The 17,996-nt window shown below is 45.3% G+C and overlaps 1 long non-coding RNA gene across 2 annotated transcripts; it reads right to left on the reverse strand.

Annotated features, from left to right (window-relative positions):
* Positions 1-14,491: 14,491 nt before the first annotated feature.
* LOC123166500 (uncharacterized) lies at positions 14,492-17,566 on the reverse strand. Of its 2 annotated transcripts, none has more exons than XR_006483571.1 (5): positions 17,215-17,566; positions 17,059-17,130; positions 16,028-16,294; positions 15,083-15,151; positions 14,492-14,626 (listed from the first exon to the last, which is right to left on the reverse strand). It is a non-coding gene; the product is annotated as an uncharacterized lncRNA (long non-coding RNA). The 2 variants fall into 2 exon arrangements; XR_006483572.1 differs by having other exon boundaries at positions 16,023-16,294.
* Between the last annotated feature and the right edge of the window lie 430 nt (positions 17,567-17,996).

Consider the following 17,996-nt stretch of genomic DNA (forward strand, 5'->3'; position numbering starts at 1 on the left):
TTGGGGTGTAAGCCAAATATCGAAGAATTTGCTTCACAACTAAGTGATGTGATTCCTTTGGTGCCGCTTGGAATCAGGCACACATGCAAACACTAAGCATGATATCTGGCCTGGATGCACATAAATAAAGTAAAGAACCAATCATGGAGCGGCATAACTTTTGATCGAACTCTTTACCATTGGCGACAGGACTCAGATGACTTTTGGTTGGCATTGGCGTCGTGTAACCTTTGCAATATTGCATTCCAAACTTCTTCAAGCAATCTTTGAGGTATTTATCTTGAGAAATGAAGATGTCGTTGCTTTGCTGACGAATTTGAAGACCTAGGAAGAACTTCAGCTCACCCATCATGGACATCTGATATTGTTCTTGCATCATGTGTCCAAACTCATCACTATATTTTTGATTAGTGTAGCCGAAGATAATGTCATCCACATAGATTTGGCACACAAAAAGTTCTCCATCATATGTCTTCGTGAAGAGAGTGGGATCCAGGGAACCAGGTTTGAAGCCTTTGCTCTTCAGGAAGTCTTTGAGTGTGTCATACCAAGCACGAGGGGCTTGTTTGAGGCCATACAGTGCCTTGTTGAGCTTGTATACCATATCAGGATGTTTTGGATCTTCAACGCCAGGTGGTTGTGCAACATACACTTCTTCAATCTTGCCATTGAGAAAATCACTCTTCACATCCATTTGGTACTGGAGGATGTTGTGATGGTTGGCATAGGCTAGCAGTATGCGAATGGCTTCAAGCCTAGCCACGGGAGCGAATGTTTCATCAAAGTCAATCCCTTCAACTTGAGTGTATCCTTGAGCAACGAGACGAGCCCTGTTTCTGACAACTTGACCATGCTCATCTTGTTTGTTGCGATAGATCCATTTTGTGCCTATGATATTGTGCTTGCGAGGGTCAGGACGCTTTACCAATTCCCACACATTGTTCAGCTCGAACTGTTGAAGCTCTTCTTGCATAGCTTGAATCCATTCAGGTTCCATGAAGGCTTCAGCAACTTTCTTGGGTTCAGATATTGAGACAAATGCAAAGTGCCCACAGAAATTTGCTAGTTGTGTTGCTCTTGAACGAGTGAGTGGACCAGGTGCATTGATGCTATCGATTATCTTCTCAATCTGTACTTCATTTGCAACACGAGGATGAGCTGGACGAAGATTTTGCTCTTGCTGATCATTGTCTTCATTTTGGGCATTGGTTTCAGGCTGAGCATTGTCTTCAGGTTGATTAGGCGCAGAAATGATAAGTTCCTCTTCAGCCTGTGCCTCAGAAGGTATGATCTCTCCATTACCCATAAGCTTGATTGATTCACTAGGAGGGACTTCATCTAGCAAATTTGGCAGGTGCTCTCTTTGCGAGCCGTTAGTTTCATCGAACCGCACATCCACAGTTTCAACCACTTTATAGTGAAAGAGGTTGAAGACTCTGTAGGGGTGCGAATCCTTTCCGTAACAAAGCATAAAACCTTCATGTGCTTTCGGTGCAAATTTTGAAGTGTGATGTGGATCCTTGATCCAGCACCTAGCACCAAATACTCTGAAGTAGCTTACATTTGGCTTCTTACCAGTCAGGAGCTCATAGGATGTCTTCTCCATAAGCTTGTGAAGATAAACACGGTTGATGACATGGCATGCAGTATCAATGGCTTCAGGCCAGAACTTCCTTGGTGTCTTGTATTCATCAAGCATCGTCCGAGCCATCTCAATGAGTGTCCTGTTTTTGCGCTCCACGATGCCATTCTGCTGAGGTGTATATGGAGCAGAGAACTCATGAGTGATATCCAATGTATCAAGATAAGTGTCGAGGCCTGTGTTCTTGAACTCTGTGCCGCTGTCACTTCTGATGTGCTTAATCTTGATTCCATAGTTCGTCATGGCACGATTGGAGAAGCGTATGAAGACATCCCGCACTTCATTCTTGTAGAGGATTATGTGCACCCAAGTATATCTTGAATAATCATCAACAATAACGAAGCCATAGAGGCAAGCAGTGGTAGTAAGAGTAGAGTAATGAGTAGGGCCAAATAAGTCCATGTGTAGCAGCTCGAAGGGTTGAGATGTCGTCATGATTGTCTTCGAGGGATGCTTGGCCCTCGTCATCTTTCCAGTTTCGCAGGCACCACACAGATGATCCTTCTTGAACTTGACGCCCTCGATGCCTACGACGTGTTTCTTCTTCGCGAGAGTGTACAAGTTCCTCATGCCAGCATGCCCTAGCCTGCGATGCCAGAGCCAGCACTCTGAAGCTTTTGCTAGAAGACATACGGCCAACTATGGTCCTGCTGAGAAATCTACTATATATAGATCATCTTTCTGATACCCTTCAAAGACTAGAGACTTGTCAGATTCCATTAGAACAAGGCAACGACATTTTCCAAATATCACAATCATGTTCAAATCACAAAGCATTGAGACAGACATTAAGTTGAAACCAAGGGATTCAACAAGCATCACTTTATCCATGTGCTGATTCTTTGAGATTGCAACTCTACCTAGACCCAATACCTTGCTTTTACCAGTGTCAGCAAAAGTGATGTGACTCTTGTTAGATGGACGTAAGGTTGAGTCCATGAGAAGACTTCGATCACCAGTCATATGATTAGTTCATCCACTATCCATAATCCATTCTGAAGCATGTGGTGTCATACCCTACAGTACAGTTAGGGGGATAGGCTTCACCAAGGGTATTGTGAAGCATAAACATTTGACGAACAAGCGGATTATCAAAGCTCGGATCCAGGTTAGGGTTGATAGGATGATTGGCAAGTGATCCAGGAACGAAATACATAGTAAGACCATTTGGGCATTTTATCTTGCGCCCTACAAGATGTTTTAGGTCCCCAGCATAAGCATCGGACGCCTTTGATTTCCGGCTGGAGACCTTTCCCTGCAAAAAAGTTGATTTTTCTTAACCACCCACATCTTCAGGGGTGGCTTAGAAGCAATGAGTCTAAGTGCAGCATCTGAGAACTTCGGCTTTGGAGCCCTAGCAAATAGCCTTGCAGGAGGTGAATAGTACTCATATGAATAAGCATAATAGTTCTTGGTCTTATGAACATAGCGGTTTGAAGAAACACGCTCATATTCATAAGTCTGAGTATGATTTCCCTGCAAAACATTGGCGTTAGGGTGACTCTGGTGAGTCCTCTGTCTGTATGAAGCCTTTGGACCATATGAAGCCTTTGGTCTGGGGTTTAATTGTCTTCTTCCCTGATGGTGTCATGATGACATTCACAGGAAGATTCTCAAGACACTTTTTGGGCACCCAGATCTTCTTCATGGGTGGTCCATTCCTGCAGTTAGTACCAATATACCTGGCAAACACTTCACCATTCTGATTCTTAAACAGTTTATAGTTTGCATCAAAGGATTCATCAATGATAATCGGGTTAGCACAAGTGAAGCCAGATAAGGTGGATGGATCCATTGAAGGTCCCTTTGCAGCAACCCATGTGATTTTGGGGTACTGCTCAGGCTTCCAGTAAGAACCATCAACATTCATTTTCCTCTCGAACCCAACACCCTCTTTCCTAGGGTTTCGGTTCAGAATCTGCTTTTTGAGGACATCGCATAGTGTCTGATGCCCTTTGAGACTTTTGTACATCCCAGTCTCAAGCAATGTCTTCAGCCTGGCATTTTCATCAGCAATAGTAGTGGTATCCTCAGCAGAGGGGTTAGTTACCACATCAGCAGTTGAAGATATTGCAACAGTAGCAGTAGTGGAACATTCAGCAACAGAAGTAGCGTTATCACGCTCAAGGAATTTTAGACATGGTGGTTCAAATCCTTCCTGAGCGGGACTGATCTGTTGAGCGCGAAGTGACTCGTTCTCTTTTCGAAGATCTTCATGAGCCGCTCTCAATTTCTCAAGTTCTTGCTTCCTTTGAAGATAATCGTAGGAAAGCTTTTCATGAGTTGTTGAGAGTGTTTCATGACGACTTTCAAGTTCCTCGTACTTAACGTAAAGATTTTTTATGTTTTCAATTAAGGACTAAGATCGGGTCATTTCCGCGTCCAACAGGTCATCGTTTTTGTCTAACAATTTTTGAATATGTTCCATAGCTTTCTGTTGTTCAGTTGCAATTTTAGCAAGTGTTTTGTAGCTGGGTTTATATTCACAGTCAGAGTCATATTCACTTGATGTTTGAAAGTAAGCATCGCGTGAGTTTACCTTGGCACCATGTGCCATGAAGCAGTAGGTGGGAGCAGAGTCGTCCTTGTCATTAGCATCAGCGTTGGTGATGGAGTCATTGTCTTCAGTGTTGAAGATGGACTTGGCAACATTGTCTGTAGCTAGAGCCAGACTTGCAACGCCAGCGTCAGATTCCTCCTCAGACTCCACCTCTGCCTCCTCAGAAGCAGACTCCTCCTCTGAATTCATTTCCTTGCCAACAAAAGCACGAGCCTTGCCAGATGAGCTCTTCTTGTGTGATGAAGACTTGGACAAAGACTTGGAAGAACACTTTGAGGATTTCTTCTTCTTCTTGTCATCAGAATCATATTCCTTGCTCTTCTTCTTCTTGTTGTTCTCATTGTCCCACTGAGGACACTCAGAGATGTAGTGACCAGGTTTCTTGCACTTGTGGCATCTTCTCTTCTTGTGGTCATGGGTAGAAGCTTCATCATTTCTCGAGCTGGATCTTGAAGACTTTCTGAAGTTTTTCTTCTTGGTGAATTCCTGGAACTTCTTCACAAGCATAGCAAGCTCCTTTCCAATGTCTTCAGGATTCCCAGAACTGCAGTCAGATTCTTCTTCAGATGAGGAAACAGCCTTTGCCTTCAAAGCGCGAGTACGTCCATAGCTAGGACCATAGATATCTCTTTTCTCAGATAACTGGAACTCATGTGTGTTGAGCCTCTCAAGTATGTCAGACGGATCGAGAGTCTTGAAGTCAGGGCGTTCTTGGATCATCAAGGCTAGGGTGTCAAACGAGCTGTCAAGTGATCTCAGGAGTATCTTGACGATTTCATGCTTGGTGATCTCAGTGGCGCCAAGTGCATGAAGCTCATTTGTGAAATCAGTGAGGCGATCAAACGTGAGCTGGACATTCTCGTTGTCGTTTCTCTTGAAGCGAGTGAAGAGGTTGCGAAGAACATTGATCCTTGAGTCTCTCTGGGTTGAGACGCCTTCGTTGACCTTAGAGAGCCAGTCCCAGACTAGCTTCAAAGTTTCCAGAGCACTCACACGGCCATACTATCCTTTGGTCAGATGACCACATATGATGTTCTTGGCAGTAGAGTCCAGTTGAATGAACTTCTTGACATCAGCAGGGGTGACACCTTCACCGCCCTTGGGAACGCCGTTCTTGACGACATACCAGAGGTCGACATCAATGGCTTCAAGATGCGTGCGCATCTTATTCTTCCAGTAGGGGTAATCAATGCCATCGAAGATAGGGCACGTAGCGGAGACTTTGATTAACCCTGCAGTCGACATAGCTAAAACTCCAGGTGGTTAAACCGAATCACACAGAACAAGGGAGCACCTTGCTCTGATACCAATTGAAAGTGCTAGTTATCGACTAGAGGGGGTGAATAGGTGATTTTTTTGAAAGTCTTCAAAACATGGGAGCTTTGAAGACAAATGATAGAAATGAACCTCTTGATACGCAGCGGAAGATAGACTACACTAGACAGGCCATAGTCAAGTAAGCAATGAAGTGAAAGCACGAAGACTATTAGCAGCTAGGTAGTATAGATCATGATGGAAGATAGTATGAAGTCAAACAACAATAGTCATCACACAGTGAAGTCAAACAGATCAGGCAAGCATGCAAATGACTTCACGAAGACAAACTGTAAATAAGTGAGGGAGGAGATAGAACTAGTTGCTTGGCGAGGACAAGAATTTGTTGGACCAGTTCCAGTTGCTGTGACAACTGTACGTCTGATTAGGGAGGCTGAGATTCAACTCAGAAGACCGCGTCTTCACCTTATTCCCCTTGACCTAAGGACACTTAGTCCTCGCCCAATCACTCTGATAAGTCTTCAAGGTAGACTCCCAAACCTTCACAGACTTCGTTCACCGGCAATCCACAATGACTCTTGGATGCTCAGAACGCGACGCCTAACCTGCTGGAGGAGTCATAGTCCTCAAGTGTAACAAGTCTTCAGGTCACACGGACAGAAAGGCTTCAGTGATGCCTAACACTCTTTGGCTCTGGGTGTTTTGGGCTTTGTCCTTGCAAGGATCTTTCTCTCAAAGGCTTCGAGGTGGGTTGCTCTCAAACTACAAAAGTCGTGCACTAACTCTGAGCAGCCGCCAATTTATGGTGTAGGGGGTGGGCTATTTATAGCCACTAGGCAACTCGACCTGATTTGCCCGAAATGACCCTGGGTCACTAAGGAACTAACACGTGTTCCAACGGTCAGATTTCAAACACACGCGGCAGCTTGACTTGGGCTACAAGTAAAGCTGACTCATCCAGCTCTGGATAAGATTTGCTCTCATTGTGTTCGCTCGAAGACATAGGATTTGGTTGAGCATCACTTCAGTCACTCTGACCTTGTTCACTTGGACCCCACTTAACAGTACGGTGGTTCCTATGACTCCACAAAGAAGAAAAGGAAACTACGAAACAGCTATGTCTTCGTACTCCATAGTTTTCACGTGAATGTCTTCTCGGGTCATAATCTTCGTTGTGAATATCTTCACATACCACCATTGTCTTCAATGTCTTCACACATTTTTAGGGTCATCTCTGGTAGGTAAACCGAATCAATGAGGGACTACTACCTGTGTTATCCTGCAATTCTCACAAACACATTAGTCCCTTAACTAGGTTTGTCGTCAATACTCCAAAACCAACTAGGGGTGGCACTAGATGCACTTACAGTATTCAAGAAAGGTCTACCAAAGACAATGGGACAAAAGTCATCTTGTGGGGAACCAAGAACAAGAAAATCAGTAGGGTATTTAATTTTCCCACACAAGACTTCAACATCTCTAATAATCCCAATTGGTGAAATGGTGTCTCTATTAGCAAGTTTAATAGTAACATCTATTTCTTCTATCTCAGCAGGTGTTATGTCTTTCATGATTTCTTCATATAAAGTGTAAGGAATAGCACTCACACTAGCACCCATGTCACATAAACCATGATAACATTGATCTCCTATTTTAACTAAAATAACAGGCATGCCAACAACAGGTCTATGTTTATCTCTTTTATCAGGTTTAGCAATTCTAGCAGCTTCTTCACAGAAGTAAATAACATGCCCATCCATATCTTCTTCCAAGCGATCTTTAACCATAGCAATACTAGGTTCAACTTTAATTTGTTCATCAGGTTTAGGTGTTCTAATATAGCTTTTGTTAACCACAGTTGGAACTTTAGCATGTTCCTTAATCCTAATAGGGAAATGTGGTTTCTCAATATAAGCAGAAGGAACAACTGGACCAACATTATAAAGTATAGTTTCTTCTTTAACTAGTACTGGTTCTTTAATTTCTTCTTGAATAGGTGGGTGATATTTAAACCACTTCTCCTTAGGGAGTTCAACATGAGTAGCAAATGATTCACAAAAGGAGGCTACTGTCTCATAGTCAAGTCCATATTTAGTGCTAAACTTTTGAAAAGCATCAGTATCCATAAAAGATTTAACACAATCATACTTAAGTTTAATACCTGACTCTTTACCTTCATTGAGTTCCCAATCTTCAGAGTTGCGTTTAATTCTTTCCAAAAGATCCCACCGGAATGCAATAGTCTTCTTCATAAATGAACAAGCACAAGAAGTATCCAACATGGTTTGATCATTGCGAGAAAGCCGAGCATAAAAATTCTAGATAATAATTTCCCTTGAGAACTCATGATTGGGGCATGATTATAACATTGACTTAAGCCTCCCCCAAGCTAGAGAGATACTTTCTCCTTCACGAGGCCAAAAATTATATATATAATTCCGATCACGATGAACTAGATGCATAGGATATTTTTTTGGTGGAACTCCAATTTCAAACGATTCCAATTCCATGATCCAATATCATCACATAGCCTATACCATGCCAATGCTTTTCCCTTCAAAGATAAAGGGAAAGCCTTTTTCATCACTTCATCCCTGGGTAAACCTGCAAGCTTAAACAATCCACAAATTTGTTCCACATATATCAAGTGCATATCAGGATGTTCAGTTCCATGCATCTCCTGCAGAAGGATTAGCTAGTAGTTGTTCTATCATACCCGAAGGGATTTCATATTCAATATTTTCAGTAGGTGCAGTAGGTTGAGGGGTAGCTAATTGTGGTTCCGGACGAGGTGAAGATACCCTGAACGAACCCCTCAAAGGATTGTTTTCCATAGTAACAAGTGACAATAAATTTCAGCACACTATATAAATGTTTCCTTACCAAATTCCACTTAACAAAGGCGCTTCACTCCCCGGCAACGGCGCCAGAAAATAGCCTTGATGAACCACAAGTATAGGGGATCAATTGTAGCTCTTTTCGATAAGTAAGAGTGTCGAACCCAACGAGGAGCAGAAGGAAATGACAAGTGGTTTTCAGTAAGGTAATGTCTGCAAGTGCTGAAATTGTAAGTAGCGGAGTAGTTTGATGGCAAGATAATTTGTAATGAGTAAGTAACGGTAGTAGTAACAAAAGTGCAGCAAGGTAGCCCAATCCTTTTGAGGCAAAGGACAGGCCAAAATGGTCTCTTATGATAAGCAAAGCGTTCTTGAGGGTACACGGTAATTTCATCTAGTCACTTTCATCATGTTGGTTTGATTTGTGTTTGCTACTTTGATAATTTGATATGTGGGTGGACCGGTGCTTAGGTGCTATTCTTTCTTGAACAAACCTCCTACTTATGATTAACCCTCCCGCAAGCATCCGCAACTACGAGAAAAGTATTAATAATAAATTCTAACCATAGCATTAAACTTTTGGATCAAATCGGTCCCTTACGAAATAGCGTATAAACTGGGGTTTAAGCTTATATCACTCTCACAACCCACCATCTAATTGCTACTCCACAATGCATTCCCTTAGGCCCAAATATGGTGAAGTGTCATGTAGTCGACATTCACATGACACCACTAAGGGAATAACAACATTATAAATAACAGTAAGAAAACATGATGCAAAATGGACGTATCAAGTACCTTATCGAGTTGGTACACATGATTGGGGAGCTCGGGATCCTCAAACCCGAGGGGTTGTTTGACATACACCAACTCATTAATAGGACCATTAACAGAAGCACTCTTCACATCCATTTGTTGCAATTTGAAGTTATGATGAGAAGCATAGGCAATCAACAAACGAATAGATTCAAGGCGAGCAACGGGAGCAAAGGTTTCACCGTAGTCGATACCCTCGACTTGGGAGTAGCCTTGTGCTACTAAACGAGCCTTGTTGCGAATGATAATCCCATGAGCATCTTGCTTGTTCTTGAAGATCCACTTGGTTCCAATGATATTGTGGTTCCCCTTTGGCCTTGGCACCAATCTCCACACCTTGTTGTGCTCGAAGTTGTTGAGTACTTCATGCATGGCATTAAGCCAATCCGGATCCTCGAGCGCCTCATAGACATTTTGGGGTTCAACACAAGAAACAAACATGTGATGTTCACAATAGCTTGCCAATTGTCTACGAGTGCTTACCCCCTTTCTTAAGCCTCCAAGAACATTCTTCATGAGATGATCTTTGGTAGTGAGCTTGGAGGCAATCTTGGCGGCACGACGCTCCAATTCCTCCTCAAGAGAGAATTGAGGAGCGGTAACTTGATCATCTTGAGCGTCGTCTTGAGCTTGTTCTTGATCTTGAGCTTGCTCTTGATCTTGAACTTGCTCGATGGTGAGAACTTTACCTTGGGTGTCACTTGGTGGTTCACCACCATCTTGAAGTTGATCTTGCCCTTGATCTTGTTCATTTGGTTGAGGGCCTTCACTTTGTTCTTCGGAAGCGTGTGGGTCTTGGGTTGGTGATGGTTCCACTTGAGTGGAACATTGTCCTTCTCCTTCGGCCACAAGGGATTCCTCAATGGGTAGGATATGACCAACACCCATTCTTCTTATGGCTTGGGGAGGAATTTCATCACCTACATCACAAGTATCACTTTGCTCCACTTGGGAGCCGTTATTCTCATCAAACTCCATGTTACACGTCTCCTCAATGAGTCCAGTGGACTTGTTGAGGACACAGTAAGCATGAGAGTTTGTAGCATAACCAACAAATATGCCCTCATGAGCTCCAGCCTCAAATTTAGACAAACGTACATCTTTCTTGAGAATGAAACACTTACACCTGAACACCTTCAAGCCTTTGCGGAGATAGAGCCGATTGGATGCATGACAAGCGGTGTTGATGGCTTCAGCCCAAAAGTTGTATGGAGACTTGAACTCCGCCATCATGGTCCTTGCCGCATCCATCAACGCCTGGTTCTTCCTCTTTGCTACACCATTTTGTTGAGGGGTGTAAGGTGCGGAATATTGATGCTTGATCACCTCATCACTAAGAAACTCATCCAAGGTGTAGTTCTTGAACTCGGTGCCGTTGTCACTTCTGATCGTCAAGATCTTTGCATTGTGTTGACATTGAGCTTCATTTGCAAAGTCGATGACAGTTTGTTGGGTCTCACTCTTCCTCTTGAAGAAATATACCCAAGTGTATCTTGAATAATCATCAAAAATCACCAAGCAATACTTTCTACCCCAAGACTATCAAAGGATGGAGGTCCAAAGAGACCCAAGTGAAGGAGCTCCAAGGGCCTCTTCGAGTAGATGATAGTCGTGGGAGGGTGAGCCTTCTCATGTAGCTTTCCTTCGATACAAGCACTGCAAGCACGATCTTTGGCAAAACTAACATTTGTTAGTCCACGGACATGGTCCCCCTTGAGAAGACTTTGCAAAGATCTCATATTGACATGGGCTAAACGGTGATGCCAAAGCCATCCCATGTCAACTTTAGCCATTAGGCATGTCGTCGTCTTAGTGGGTCGCTCCGAAAAGTTAATCACATAAAGACCATTCTCGACATGCCCAACAAAGGCTACTTTAAGAGTCTTGCTCCACAAGAGGGCCACGATATCAATATCAAAGAACGTGGCGAAGCCCATGAGTGCAAGTTGACGAACGGAAAGTAAATTGTATGCAAGGGACTCAACAAGCATGACTTTCTCGATCGTGAGATCGTGAGAAATGAAAACCTTGCCAAGACCTAATACCTTAGAAGACGAGGCATCACCCCACTCGACATTGGTGGGCATAGATGAAATCTTGTGCACGTCCACCACCAAGTCCTTGCTTCCGGTCATATGATTTGTGGCTCCACTATCGAGCAACCATGATCCCCCACCGGAAGCAAACACCTACAAGAGATCAATGCTTGGTCTTAGGTACCCATTTTGTAATGGGTCCTTTGATGTTAGTAACAAGGGTCTTAGGAACCCAAATAGACAATTCAATATACTCATAAGGAGAACCAACAAATTTGGCATAAACATGCCCATCACTAGCACGGCATAACACATAAGAAGGGTTAAAGTCGTCTGACACGCCTCCAACGTATTGTGAAGCCCGGGTAATTAAGCTACAGTAACCCTCTGGTAATGATGCCACTTCACCTCCTTTACTGTTGATAATCTCGCGTTAGTTCAAAACCGATTCGGAATTCAACTTCAAATTAAAGGCAAACAATAAAAAGTTTCAAATATTAAAACTAAAATATTCGGGTTGTGCCAAATAATGCATATGTAATAGTGGTGGAGAAACCAAGATCTTTAAAAGTGTTTGACTATCCTAAAATTAAATAAAACCGTAGTAAAACAATTAGTTAAATGCATTATACAATTAATAAAGTAGTAGACTATTTTATTTGGATGCCCGAAGTTATGTGCGAGTAGTATAATTGTTTAGACTAATTTAGGAACCAATCATGTATTTTATTCAAACTAAAATAAAAGAAACTATAAATGAAAACGGTAAAGAAATAAAAGAAACAGAAAAAGGAATACAAAAAAAGAGAGACCTAAACCTACTGGGCACCTTAGCCCATTAAACCAAACGGCCCAGGACACCATCCCCACCTCCTTCTTCTTCCTACTGCTCACCAAGGGCTGGGTGGTCGCCGTATGCCCGACCACGTCGCGGATCGACCATGTGTCGGCAATCCGCCGCATCCCCTGCGACTACAAGTCCGTCCCCTCCCCCCTGGCTAACCCTAGTCCCACTCGACGCCTCCATTTCCCCCCACCTCGCATTACCCTCTCTCCCCCACCATCCCGAGCGTCTTCGCCGTCGTTCGTCGGACTCCGTCGCGGCGACCGTCGACCCCGCACCCAACCGCCGTGTCCAGAAGCTCCGCCAGTGTCTGCTTCATCTCCCTGGACCACTAGCTCAAGGCCGGAGCCACCCTAGCGCCGGATCGCGACGCCGTCGCTCGATCCACCGCCGTCACCGTCGACCTGCACCAACCGAAGCATCCCCGTCCTCCCCGAGCTACCCCTCGCACTCCTCTGTGAGCCCCGCCTCCTCCTTATTGTTCCCCGAGCTCGGATTCGAGCTTGATGTATGTTCCCCACCGTGCCCGTAGTCGTCCCGCCACGCTTGCGCCTCCGGCCCAGTCGTCGCGCCCATGCGCGTCCTCCGCCGCTCGCGTCCGCGCCCAACTCCTGCTTCCGCTCGCGCAGTCCCTCTGCCCCGCGCTCGTCGTCGCCCGTCCGGCTGCCACCACTGCTGCTCTCGACTAGCAGCCGCCGCTGCTATTTCTGCTAAACTGTGAGCTGCTCTTGCTCCTGCTGCCGCCGCTCGCTTGCCCGTTGCCGCTCCTCGTCGTTGCTCGCTCACGGCGTGCCCAGCTGCGCCCGCCTCTGCCCACGCCTCGCCTCGCTCCCGTGCTTGCACCGCACCGCCCGTGGCTACAGCCGCCGTGGCCGCCGCCACTTCCGGCACTCGCCCCGCCTGCTCGCTGCAGCCACTACGCCGACCGCCGCTGCCACTGTCCCGCGACGCCCGGCCGCACCCGCTCGTCCTGCGCGTCCCGCGCCAGCCGTCGCCTCGCTCGCTGCAGCTACCCCGAGCCCCGGACTTCCCCTGCCCGCGCCCACTCCTACTCGGCCGTGCCTATCGCCGCCGACCGCCTCTGCCCCCGCCGCTACAGAGCGCCTCCCGAGCCGCCACCGTCGCCAAACGACGCGCAACGCCGCGGACGTCAGAACCCACCCACGCACGCACCGATCCGGTGACCGGAGCCGGATTCCGGCGAGATCCGGCGCGTCTCCGCCGCGGGAGCGCTCGCCGGAGCTCCACAGCTGCCAGTGTCGACGTGGCTGACATGGGCCACACCCTGGGCCACTGACAAGTGGGTCCCAGGGGCCCGTTGGTCGGGTTGACTAAGTCAACGTGCTGACTGGGCAGGCCCCAGTCACTGACTAGTGGGGCTCTTTCACTTAATCTAATTAAAAAGATTAATTTAAACTAATTAGGCACTGACTAGTGGGCCCTGCTAACTAATTAACTCAATTAGATTATTTTTAGTAACAAAATGAACTAGAGTCACTGACAGGTGGACCCGTCCACTGTTTCAGCGGGTAAGGTTGACCCAGTCACCCTGCTGACTGGGCATTGGCCCACAAGTCAGCCTCTGCTTACTGGGCAGTTCACCCAGTCATCTGGGCCCGCTGTCGGCCACATATGCACCTCTGTGGGTACACTCTCTGTGTACCCGTAGTATTCTAATCTTTTATTTCGAAATAATATTAATTCCAGAAAATTTAGAAAATCATTTAAAACTTTAATAAACCATATAAAATAAACCGTAACTCCGATGAAAAAGTTTTATATATGAAAGTTGCTCAGAACGACGAGACGAATCCGGATACGTAGCCCGTTCTCACTACAAGAAATATGTAAACTTGTGACCTTGACTATTGGTCACTGAGAGGTCATTGTTTTTCATTTGCGACCTTTTTGTGACCAAAAACAGAAGGTCAAAAGCTGGCAGTCGTAAACTGAAATTAACGACCTTCTCTGTGAGAAGGTCGTAGACGTTTACGACCAAAATATGCCTACTGTTTTGTTTTGGTCACTAGCTGTCTGCCCAGGCCACGTCGGATCTGACGTGGCAAGCTGACGTGGCAAAATTGCGACCAATTCAAAAGGTCGTTACTTAGAATCAGCCTGGTCCATTTCAGTGCTTTAGATGGGCCGAGCCCATTAATTCAGCCTTTTTAATATATATTTTTCCTGAAAGTTACACAGGCCAAGCCCATTTCAGCCTTTTATTTATTTCTGGGTCGGGGCCTTTTAACATTGTTTGGGCCATTATATTTTGGAGCTGGTCCCACTTGTCATCTTCTCATACATTGGGCCCACTTGATAGAAAATTAAAAAATGCTCAAATTATTTTCATAAGTGGATCCCACAAGTCAGGTTTCCATTCCACACGTTTTCAAATCACATACATAATCAATATTTCAAATGGAACAGTAGAGATGTAGTACGTCAAATAACACTAACTAAGTCTACTACAATCTGTACATAGTTATTACAACCCAGATATGCCTACTATTACAATATTACAATATTTACATTCTATTACAATCAAACAGAAGAGACGACTCTTTGCTGAGTAGAGCTATATGGTTTCGAACTTTAAATTTTGTAGACCTCGAGCTCCTGAACACAAAGACAAACATCATTAGAGATTAGAGTGTACACATGCTAGGACTAGCATTGGTTAAAAATAACTAATAATCACATGATGAAGTCCTAGAATGAAATTTCAGTAGTGACCAGATCTAGATCTATAGGAAACAGAACAGCCGCGACAAAATCCTAACCAGAATGCATTTAATAAAAATGGATTGCATCTGGTTACTGTAGTGCAAGCTAACGACATGAAGGTTCCATCAGGCAATGATCAACTACTCAAAACCATTTCTTGCTTTGCAAAAAAAATACTAGATGAATCTCACTAACAAGAGCACTAGGCGATTAATAGAAGAAGTAATCAGCAAATGACACAATAACAAGTGAAGGATTGATCTATCTCCCTATGGAAGAGATGTAATCAGGGTATGTAAATGGTTCATCATCAGCTAGTAAAAGGTAGATGTGAGTTTGTAGCCATACCGACATGGTTGGTTGCAATCTTGCCATCCTTTGAGGGAGAAAGGTGTAGCCATCACCCCTGCATTGTTGCTGCCAGAAAAAGCACCATGTAATCAGGGGGTGTGGTGAGCCGTTAAGTACATTTCAACAGATGTGAGAGAGAGCATGCATGAAAGGACTAGACGTAAAAATAGACAAGGTTTGTGCTATCCAGTTGTTATATAAGGACTCTCATACATACAGAATGAACTCTTACAATTCAATTACCCTTACATGAAACTGTCCATTCCTATAACATCCTACAAACTAGTAACTGTCCTCAAACCTGAATTAAACCCATACAATATATAAGCCCAGCTGCAATTGATAACTACAAGCCTACAACAGCTCAAAGTGGCAGTAGCTAAAACACAAGCCTACATAGTCCATGGACTGAAGAATGAATGACTAGCTAGCAAACATTTAAAGAAACATAACCTCCACTAAAGACAAAGACATCAATGATTACTTCTTTTGAGCTTAAGCATCTCCAGAAACAGGCTTATTGATTGGACTGTAGTGGAAATAAACTTACTTTGGGCTTCTTTCATGTGTTAACTAGTGTGAAGTCTACGACGTCCCTGAACTTAAATCACATCCTTTTGTTAGATAATTTCGTTTTTACACTGTTCAACCACATAAGTAATTAAAAATAAATAAATTTTGAGCACAACAGAACTTCAATTGTTTCCTGTTTTGACGCTTGCAGACAGCTCGGCATAGCACAATAACTAAGTACGGAGGGACATGGCAAATTCTGTAGAGGTCGGGGAAAGACGGCACAATGGGCAAAATTTACACGACACATCAAGACTCGGTGATGAACAATATAGCTGAGAGCATCTCGGCATCAACGGCATCCCAAAATCACACACAACAGAAGAGCTGAGATTTGAAGAGAGGAGGAGGTGATCTGGCTGACCTCACCTTGCGAGGAGGGTGGGCTCTGGGTAGTTGGTGACGGCGAGCATGGACTCGGAGGCTGTGAGGTCGGACACGGGACAACGCTGATTTACGTGCGGGAGGAGGGCCTGCGAAGCCAGGCCACTGGAGTTGAGTTGTTGCTACTGCTGGACCTCCTTAAGAGAGGGAGGAACCTGAGCTGCGGCTGCTACTGGACCTCCTCCTATCACTCAGTTGTAGTGGCCGACATTCAAAATCAACTCGCTGGTGAGCTTCCTCTCTTTAGTTGGGCTGCATAGGTAGTAGTTTACAAGAAGAATTCAGCCTTGCATGAAACGCAAAAAAATAGAGGGCATGGAGAGCAATATGGAATCAGGCATTTGTCACATAGTTCATGGACTGAACTATTCATCATCATAACAATTAAAAGAAGTGGGTACAATATAACACAGATCCCATTCCTGCAAAGTGAACATGAGTTTTGAACTTTGCCATCATCCAAAAGTGGAGAGGACGGGACAGGTCAGCAAGTGTAAATCTCACACTCGCCCATTTAGTTTTCAACTCAAATTTCAACAGATGGTGCTGTTGTTGTTAGTCTGCATCTCTCTTCATCCTCTCACTGATGTAATCTATTTATTTACCCGAAGAGGAAGAATTAATAGTATTGCACACGGCCTTATACTTTCTATCGGTTAAGAAGATAGCAGAAGACAGAACTTGTTCCTGTTCCTAAAAAAAATCCAAAACTCTCATGTATTTTGATACGTGGCTGCAAACATGCAAGTACAAGCAATGCAATACTTGTCTGATGCCATACTTTTTTTTACCCAGAACACGCTCAACATCAGAACTATGCATAAAGAGAGGCTAATTGTGGTTTTGTATCCGTTGGTACATGGTGTTTTCAGAGTGCACATAGAGCAACATTCAGTATGACATGATTATTATTTATTTTTTGACCAAATCACATTCACTTTGACATAATAAATCAGTAACATCTAATGCAATACTTGATGGAAACGGACCAACAGAGTGGGAGAGAGGGGAGTCACCACATTGGCGGCCTTGGTGGGCAGGCCCTTGGACCTTCTGCTCCTTCAAACTCGCAGGACCTTGGTGATGGCCTGCACAAACCGCACCTCCATGAACAAATACTACAGAATTAGAAGACAAGGGGAAGATGGATGAACAAGGGCATAGTGTTGAACCTCCATAGCTGCCAAATCAGGCACCTTGGTGGGCTCGGTGGAGAAGGGTGGGATTGCTCGTCGTCGTCGAGGTGCCAAATCAGGCACCTTGGTGCGCTCGGTGGAGCGGGCTGGGGTTGCTTGCCACTGTCGAGCTGCCCAAATTAGGCACCTTGGCGGGCACACCGGCAACAGCTTGGTGATGGCCTGCACAAACCAAACGCACGGATCAGAACAAATCCAGAAGAAGAAGATAAGGGGAGGGGAGGAGGGCTGCATGACTGAAACTGCTCTCCTCTCCCGCAGCTTCTACATCGGCCAAGAATGTCCTCCTCTCCGCCATGTCCATGGCCCTGCAGCCTCTCCATGGCCTAGCCCCTTCAACTGCCTCTGCGTGCACATCACGCATCAGTTCGGGGGAAGAAGGAAGAAGCAGAGGAGGGAGAAGGAGAGAAGGCACTCACGCGTCAGATGATTTGTTGGCTTCGGGCGGCAGTGGAGGTTGGATGGCGCGGCTCCTCCCCTGCCTGTGCGTGCTTCGTGGTGGACAAGGAAGCAAGGGAGGACTCCCCCTCTGCCGGAGGAGTTCCTCTGCTGGTCGCCGCAGCCCGACCACGGCGGTGGCGAAGAACGTCGCCGTCGCTGGGGGAGGAAGACGTCCTAGTCGCCGTCGTCGTCCCTTTGAGGTGGCGGTCCAGGAGGCATCCGCGGCGGCTGCATGGGAGGGATTGGGAGCCGCGGCGACGTGGGTTGTGGATGCGGTTGGGGGCGTGCTGGATCTGATCTGGGACGGGGAAGAGGCG

This window comes from Triticum aestivum, chromosome 1D (assembly GCF_018294505.1).
Source record: "Triticum aestivum cultivar Chinese Spring chromosome 1D, IWGSC CS RefSeq v2.1, whole genome shotgun sequence".
NCBI classification, from domain to species: Eukaryota; Viridiplantae; Streptophyta; class Magnoliopsida; order Poales; family Poaceae; genus Triticum; species Triticum aestivum.